Source organism: Oncorhynchus keta, chromosome 35 (assembly GCF_023373465.1).
Source record: "Oncorhynchus keta strain PuntledgeMale-10-30-2019 chromosome 35, Oket_V2, whole genome shotgun sequence".
NCBI lineage: Eukaryota > Metazoa > Chordata > Actinopteri > Salmoniformes > Salmonidae > Oncorhynchus > Oncorhynchus keta.
Genome location: NC_068455.1, coordinates 7,302,817 through 7,311,740, shown reverse-complemented (window position 1 = coordinate 7,311,740; position 8,924 = coordinate 7,302,817). Strand labels below are relative to the sequence as shown.

The window sequence follows — 8,924 nt, the reverse complement described above, 5'->3', positions numbered from 1 at the left end:
CCACCTCTACACTCTAACCACTAGGCTACCCTGCCACCTCTACACTCTAACCACTAGGCTACCTGCCACCTCTACACTCTAACCACTAGGCTACCCTGCCACCTCTACACTCTAACCACTAGGCTACCTGCCACCTCTACACTCTAACCACTAGGCTACCTGCCACCTCTATACTCTAACCACTAGGCTACCTGCCACCTCTATACTCTAACCACTAGGCTACCTGCCGCCTCTACACTCTAACCACTAGGCTACCCTGCCACCTCTACACTCTAACCACTAGGCTACCCTGCCACCTCTACACTCTAACCACTAGGCTACCTGCCACCTCTACACTCTAACCACTAGGCTACCCTGCCACCTCTACACTCTAACCACTAGGCAACCTCCCTCCTCTACACTCTAACCACTAGGCTACCTGCCCCCTCTACCCTCTAACCACTAGGCTACCTGCCATCTCTACCACTCTAACCACTAGGCTACCTGCCACCTCTACACTCTAACCACTAGGCTACCCTGCCACCTCTACACTCTAACCACTAGGCTACCTGCCACCTCTACACTCTAACCCCTAGGCTACCCTGCCACCTCTACACTCTAACCACTAGGCTACCTGCCACCTCTACACTCTAACCACTAGGCTACCTGCCACCTCTACACTCTAACCACTAGGCTACCTGCCACCTCTACACTCTAACCACTAGGCTACCTGCCACCTCTACACTCTAACCACTAGGCTACCCTGCCACCTCTACACTCTAACCACTAGGCTACCTGCCACCTCTACACTCTAACCACTAGGCTACCTGCCACCTCTACACTCTAACCACTAGGCTACCTGCCACCTCTACACTCTAACCACTAGGCTACCCTGCCGCCTCTACACTCTAACCACTAGGCTACCCTGCCACCTCTACACTCTAACCACTAGGCTACCCTGCCGCCTCTACACTCTAACCACTAGGCTACCCTGCCACCTCTACACTCTAACCACTAGGCTACCTGCCACCTCCACACTCTAACCACTAGGCTACCCTGCCGCCTCTACACTCTAACCACTAGGCTACCCTGCCACCTCTACACTCTAACCACTAGGCTACCTGCCACCTCTACACTCTAACCACTAGGCTACCCTGCCGCCTCTACACTCTAACCACTAGGCTACCCTGCCACCTCTACACTCTAACCACTAGGCTACCTGCCACCTCTACACTCTAACCACTAGGCTACCTGCCACCTCTACACTCTAACCACTAGGCTACCCTGCCGCCTCTACACTCTAACCACTAGGCTACCTGCCACCTCTACACTCTAACCACTAGGCTACCCTGCCGCCTCTACACTCTAACCACTAGGCTACCCTGCCACCTCTACACTCTAACCACTAGGCTACCCTGCCACCTCTACACTCTAACCACTAGGCTACCTCCCACCTCTACACTCTAACCACTAGGCTACCTGCCACCTCTACACTCTAACCACTAGGCTACCCTGCCGCCTCTACACTCTAACCACTAGGCTACCCTGCCACCTCTACACTCTAACCACTAGGCTACCTGCCACCTCTACACTCTAACCACTAGGCTACCTGCCACCTCTACACTCTAACCACTAGGCTACCTGCCACCTCAACACTCTAACCACTAGGCTACCCTGCCGCCTCTACACTCTAACCACTAGGCTACCCTGCCACCTCTACACTCTAACCACTAGGCTACCCTGCCACCTCTACACTCTAACCACTAGGCTACCCTGCCACCTCTACACTCTAACCACTAGGCTACCTCCCACCTCTACACTCTAACCACTAGGCTACCTCCCACCTCTACACTCTAACCACTAGGCTACCTCCCACCTCTACACTCTAACCACTAGGCTACCTCCCACCTCTACACTCTAACCACTAGGCTCCCTGCCGCCTCTGAATTACATTGCTAGCTTAGGTTAACTGTTCTGAACACCAAGCACTGATTAGACATGGAAATCCATTGGCTTAGTCATGTAAACACATTCATTTTGTTTTTATTTGTGGCTCGGCGTCTGTAAGATTCAAATCTATGATCTTCTGTTAGGTTTCCATGGAAATTAGTTCACCAGGATGGAGCTGGCATGACGTGTGTTTTTTTAAAACTCATACAAAGCTGGGGTTTTTTGAGACTCCATTTCAAAGGTAACAAGCACTCATTAAGATCAGGTGTGGCTAATTAGTGGGCGTGGCCAACACACCTGAACACACTTAACAAGATAGAGGATAGAGTTTTGTTGACACTGAGAACATGTATATGTATATATTTTAAATAATATTCTTTGAACGGTACTAATGTTTTCTTGTGGTATTTATGGAAAGTTTTTAAATAGAACCATGAGGAAACCTGCAGAAACCGATATAATGAAGTACTGAAATACCCACAGAAGAATGTTGTTTCTGAAACATTCTCTGAACGTTCTGAGAACATTACTTTTAATATAACCATGAGGAAACCTTTAGGAAGCGTTATGCTGAAGTATTGACATTCCAACCTAAGAAACATATGGTTCTCAGAACGTTATGTGCTAGCTGGGTATATCCTGCACTCTTCCCAGAACTATATGGTAAGGTTATATGCACAATAACCATAGGACAACCATACTATCATCAAGCTCTAAGAAACATGTGGTTCTCAGAACGTTATGTGCTAACTGGGATGGTTCTCAGAACGCTATGTGCTAACTGGGATGGTTCTCAGAACGTTATACGCTAACTGGGATGGTTCTGAGAACGTTATGTGCTAACTGGGATGGTTCTCAGAACGTTATGTGCTAACTGGGATGGTACTCAGAACGTTATGTGCTAACTGGGATGGTACTCAGAACGTTATGTGCTAACTGGGATGGTTCTAAGAACGTTATGTGCTAACTGGGATGGTTCTAAGAACGTTATGTGCTAACTGGGATGGTTCTCAGAACGTTATGTGCTAACTGGGATGGTTCTCAGAACGTTATGTGCTAGCTGGGATGGTTCTAAGAACGTTATGTGCCAGCTGGGATGGTTCTAAGAATGTTATGTGCCAGCTGGGATGGTTCTAAGAACGTTATGTGCCAGCTGGGATGGTTCTAAGAACGTTATGTGCAAGCTGGGATGGTTCTAAGAACGTTATGTGCCAGCTGGGATGGTTCTAAGAACGTTATGTGCCAGCTGGGATGGTTCTAAGAACGTTATGTGCCAGCTGGGATGGTTCTAAGAACGTTATGTGCCAGCTGGGATGGTTCTAAGAACGTTATGTGCCAGCTGGGATGGTTCTAAGAACGTTATGTGCCAGCTGGGATGGTTCTAAGAACGTTATGTGCCAGCTGGGATGGTTCTAAGAACGTTATGTGCAAGCTGGGATGGTTCGAAGACCGTTATGTGCCAGCTGGGATAGTTCTAAGAACGTTATGTGCCAGCTGGGATGAATGTTGCTGCACAGCATGAAATCAGTCTGGTATTTACAAGGTTACAAGGTTAGTCCTAAATGGGCCCCTATATGAATGTCGTTCATTCGTGCAATTGTGGAAACGAATAGCGTGTAGTAGTCTAGATTTAATAAGCCTAATCTATACTTTATTTTCAGCTCCAATTGAATTGTGGGTAGCCTAGATTATTAAATAATGTGTAATAATACAATATTACATTTTTTTGTAGTTCACTTCACTTCAGTCTCTATAGTAGCCTGATACGACGACCTGCGGGCCTATCTACTTCAATGTTGTCGGCAGCCCCAAAAATAAATATATATATACCGGTATAAGTTTCACCGGAGGTGTCATTGTCCTTTTAACAGACGAGCCTCTTACGCCTTCAGGAAATCAACCGTGTCATTGTATCAATACTGCGTAATAAATTCTGCATTCAAACTTCTTTTTTTTTCATGATGTAATCCAACATTGTTGTTGTTGTTGTTGTTGTTGTGGATATCTTGCTCCAAGAGTTCGTCATTCACCGTTTGCTACTATTTCTGTCAAGTCGCACAGGTGCAGTTTGATGCGTATGTTGGTTAAATCCAGCATCACACAGAACCCACTGCAGCTGCAAGAACCCTCTGCAATGCAACGCTGCAAGGCAAATGCAGCTTTCCATTTAAGCAATAAGGCCCGAGGGGGGGTGTGGTATATGGCGAATATACCACGGCGAAGGACTGTGCTTAGGCACGACACAATGCCTTTTAATGCTATTATAAAACTGGTTACCAATGTAATTAGAGCAGTAATATATATATATATATATATATATATATATATATATATATATATATATATATATTGTCATACCCATGGTATATGGTCTGATATACCACAGCTTTCAGCCAATCAGCATTCAGTACTTCCTCTAGTGTACCAAAGCAATGCCAAATGCATCATACCGGCTGTATTCCTGTATTCCGAAAGTTATGTATCTTGAAAACGTGATTGCAGACATGTCAAATAGTGGACTAATGGACTAATGAAAAAATACCAAAATATCGTTTTTGGGGTGAAGTTTTCCTTTAACAAAGTAGCTACAAATATTCAAACGTATTAAAAACAATCTTTTGAAAAAGTTTCTAGAGCACCCTCTCGGACAGACAGAACACCCTCTAGGACAGACAGACCACCCTCTAGGACAGACAGACCACCCTCTAGGACAGACAGACCACCCTCTAGGACAGACAGAACACCCTCTAGGACAGACAGAACACCCTCTAGGACAGACAGACCACCCTCTAGGACAGACAGAACACTCTCTAGGACAGACAGAACACTCTCTAGGACAGACAGACCACCCTCTAGGACAGACAGAACACTCTCTAGGACAGACAGACCACCCTCTAGGACAGACAGACCACCCTCTAGGACAGACAGACCACCCTCTAGGACAGACAGACCACCCTCAAGGACAGACAGAGCACCCTCTAGGACAGACAGAATACCCTCTACGACAGACAGAACACCCTCTAGGACAGACAGAACACCCTCTAGGACAGACAGACCACCCTCTAGGACAGACAGAAAACCCTCTAGGACAGACAGACCACCCTCTAGGACAGACCACCCTCTAGGACAGACAGACCACCCTCTAGGACAGACAGACCACCCTCTAGGACAGACAGAACACCCTCTAGGACAGACAGAAAACCCTCTAGGACAGACAGACCACCCTCTAGGACAGACAGAACACCCTCTAGGACAGACAGACCACCCTCTAGGACAGACAGAATAGGGTGCACTATATAGAGAATAGTGTGCACTATATAGGGAATAGGGTGCACTATATAGGAATAGGGTGCACTAGATAGGGTAAAATGGTGCACTATATAGGGGATAGGGTGCACTATATAGGAATAGTGTGCACTAATATAGGGAATAGTGTGCACTATATAGGGAATAGTGTGCACTATATTTAATTAAATTTTACCTTTATTTAACCAGGCAAGTCAGTTAAGAACACATTCTTATTTTCAATGACGGCCTGGGAACAGTGGGTTAACTGCCTGTACAGGGGCAGAACGACAGATTTGTACCTTGTCAGCTCGGGGGTTTAAACTCACAACCTTCCGGTTACTAGTCCAACGCTGCCGCCCCGGGAATAGTGTAGGGAATAGTGTGCACTATATAGGGAATAGGGTGCACTAGATAGGGAATAGTGTGCACTATATACGGGATAGGGTGCACTATATAGAGAATATTGTGCACTATATAGGGAATAGGGTGCACTAGACAGAGAAAAGGGTGCACTATATAGGGAATAGGTTGCACTATTTAAAAAAAAAAAAATTATTTCACCTTTATTTAACCAGGTAGGCTAGTTGAGAACAAGTTCTCATTTGCAACTGCAAATGCATAGCATAGCAGTGTGAACAGACAACACAGAGTTACACATGGAGTAAACAATTAACAAGTCAATAACACAGTAGAAAAAAAGGGAGTCTATATACAATGTGTGTAAAAGGCATGAGGAGGTAGGCGAATAATTACAATTTTGCAGATTAACACTGGAGTGATAAATGATCAGATGGTCATGTACAGGTAGAGATATTGGCGTGCAAAAGAGCAGAAAACTAAATAAATAAAAACAGTATGGGAATGAGGTAGGTGAAAATGGGTGTGCTATTTACCAATAGATTATGTACAGCTGCAGCGATCGGTTAGCTGCTCGGATAGCTGATGTTTGAAGTTGGTGAGGGAGATAAAAGTCTCCAACTTCAGCGATTTTTGCAGTTCGTTCCAGTCACAGGCAGCAGAGTACTGGAACGAAAGGCGGCCAAATGAGGTGTTGGCTTTAGGGATGATCAGTGAGATACACCTGCTGGAGCGCGTGCTACGGATGGGTGTTGCCATCGTGACCAGTGAACTGAGGTAAGGCGGAGCTTTACCTAGCATGGACTTGTAGATGACCTGGAGCCAGTGGGTCTGGCGACGAATATGTAGTGAGGGCCAGCCGACTAGAGCATACAAGTCGCAGTGGTGGGTGGTATAAGGTGCTTTAGTGACAAAACGGATGGCACTGTGATAGACTGCATCCAGTTTGCTGAGTAGAGTGTTGGAAGCCATTTTGTAGATGACATCGCCGAAGTCGAGGATCGGTAGGACAGTCAGTTTTACTAGGGGTAAGCTTGGCGGCGTGAGTGAAGGAGGCTTTGTTGCGGAATAGAAAGCCGACTCTTGATTTGATTTTCGATTGGAGATGTTTGATGTGAGTCTGGAAGGAGAGTTTGCAGTCTAGCCAGACACCTAGGTACTAGTTAAGGATAGATAAGGAATAGGTTGCACTAGATAGGGAATAGGGTGCACTATATAGGGAATAGGGTGCACTAGATAGGGAATAGGGTGCACTAGATAGGAATAGGGTGCACTATATAGGGAATAGGGTGCACTAGATAGGGAATAGGGAGCACTATATAGGGAATAGGGTGCACTAGATAGGGAATAGGGTGCACTAGATAGGGAATAGGATGCACTATATAGGGAATAGGGTGCACTATATAGGGAATAGGGTGCACTATATAGGGAATAGGGTGCACTATATAGGGAATAGGGTGCACTATATAGGGAATAGGGTGCACTACATAGGGAATAGGGTGCACTATATAGGGAATAGGGTGCACTACATAGGGAATAGGGTGCACTACATAGGGAATAGGGTGCACTATATAGGGAATAGGGTGCACTATATAGGGAATAGGGTGCACTACATAGGGAATAGGGTGCACTACATAGGGAATAGGGTGCACTATATAGGGAATAGGGTGCACTATATAGGGAATAGGGTGCACTAGATAGGGAATAGGGTGCACTATATAGGGAATAGGGTGCACTAGATAGGGAATAGGGTGCACTAGATAGGGAATAGGGTGCACTATATAGGGGAATAGGGTGCACTATATAGGGAATAGGGTGCACTAGATAGGGAATAGGGTGCACTAGATAGGGAATAGGGTGCACTATATAGGGGAATAGGGTGCACTATATAGGGAATAGGGTGCACTAGATAGGGAATAGGGTGCACTATATAGGGAATAGGTTGCACTAGATAGGGAATAGGGTGCACTATATAGGGGAATAGGGTGCACTAGATAGGGAATAGGGTGCACTATATAGGGAATAGGGTGCACTAGATAGGGAATAGGGTGCACTAGATAGGGAATAGGGTGCACTATATAGGGGAATAGGGTGCACTAGATAGGGAATAGGGTGCACTATATAGGGAATAGGGTGCACTAGATATGGAATAGGGTGCACTAGATAGGGAATAGGGTGCACTATATAGGGGAATAGGGTGCACTATATAGGGAATAGGGTGCACTAGATAGGGAATAGGGTGCACTATATAGGGAATAGGGTGCACTAGATAGGGAATAGGGTGCACTAGATAGGGAATAGGGTACACTATATAGGGAATAGGGTGCACTAGATAGGGAATAGGGTGCACTAGATAGGGAATAGGGTGCACTATATAGGGGAATAGGGTGCACTAGATAGGGAATAGGGTGCACTAGATAGGGAATAGGGTGCACTAGATAGGGAATAGGGTGCACTATATAGGGGAATAGGGTGCACTATATAGGGAATAGGGTGCACTAGATAGGGAATAGGGTGCACTATATAGGGAATAGGTTGCACTAGATAGGGGAATAGGGTGCACTATATAGGGAATAGGGTGCACTATATAGGGAATAGGGTGCACTAGATAGGGAATAGGGTGCACTATATAGGGAATAGGGTGCACTAGATAGGGAATAGGGTGCACTAGATAGGGAATAGGGTGCACTATATAGGGGAATAGGGTGCACTATATAGGGAATAGGGTGCACTAGATAGGGAATAGGGTGCACTAGATAGGGAATAGGGTGCACTATATAGGGGAATAGGGTGCACTATATAGGGAATAGGGTGCACTAGATAGGGAATAGGGTGCACTATATAGGGAATAGGTTGCACTAGATAGGGGAATAGGGTGCACTATATAGGGAATAGGGTGCACTATATAGGGAATAGGGTGCACTAGATAGGGAATAGGGTGCACTAGATAGGGAATAGGGTGCACTAGATAGGGGAATAGGGTGCACTATATAGGGAATAGGGTGCACTAGATAGGGAATAGGGTGCACTATATAGGGAATAGGTTGCACTATATAGGGAATAGGGTGCACTATATAGGGAATAGTGTGCACTATATAGGGTATAGGGTGCACTAGATAGGGGAATAGGGTGCACTAGATAGGGGAATAGGGTGCACTAGATAGGGAATAGGGTGCACTAGATAGGGAATAGGGTGCACTAGATAGGGGAATAGGGTGCACTATATAGGGAATAGGGTGCACTAGATAGGGGAATAGGGTGCACTAGATAGGGAATAGGGTGCACTAGATAGGGGAATAGGGTGCACTATATAGGGGAATAGGGTGCACTAGATAGGGAATAGGGTGCAC

General features: G+C 46.0%; 1 long non-coding RNA gene across 1 annotated transcript in view; it reads right to left on the bottom strand.

Moving 5' to 3' along the window:
• Positions 1–521: 521 nt before the first annotated feature.
• The window catches only part of LOC127915799 (uncharacterized), a 90,245-nt gene continuing 81,842 nt past the window's right edge, over positions 522–8,924 (bottom strand). The window contains exons 3-4 of the long non-coding RNA XR_008092300.1: positions 1,068–1,887; positions 522–709 (exon numbers count right to left, since the gene is read on the bottom strand). This is a non-coding gene — a long non-coding RNA (uncharacterized LOC127915799). The remainder of the gene's footprint in view (positions 710–1,067; positions 1,888–8,924) is intronic.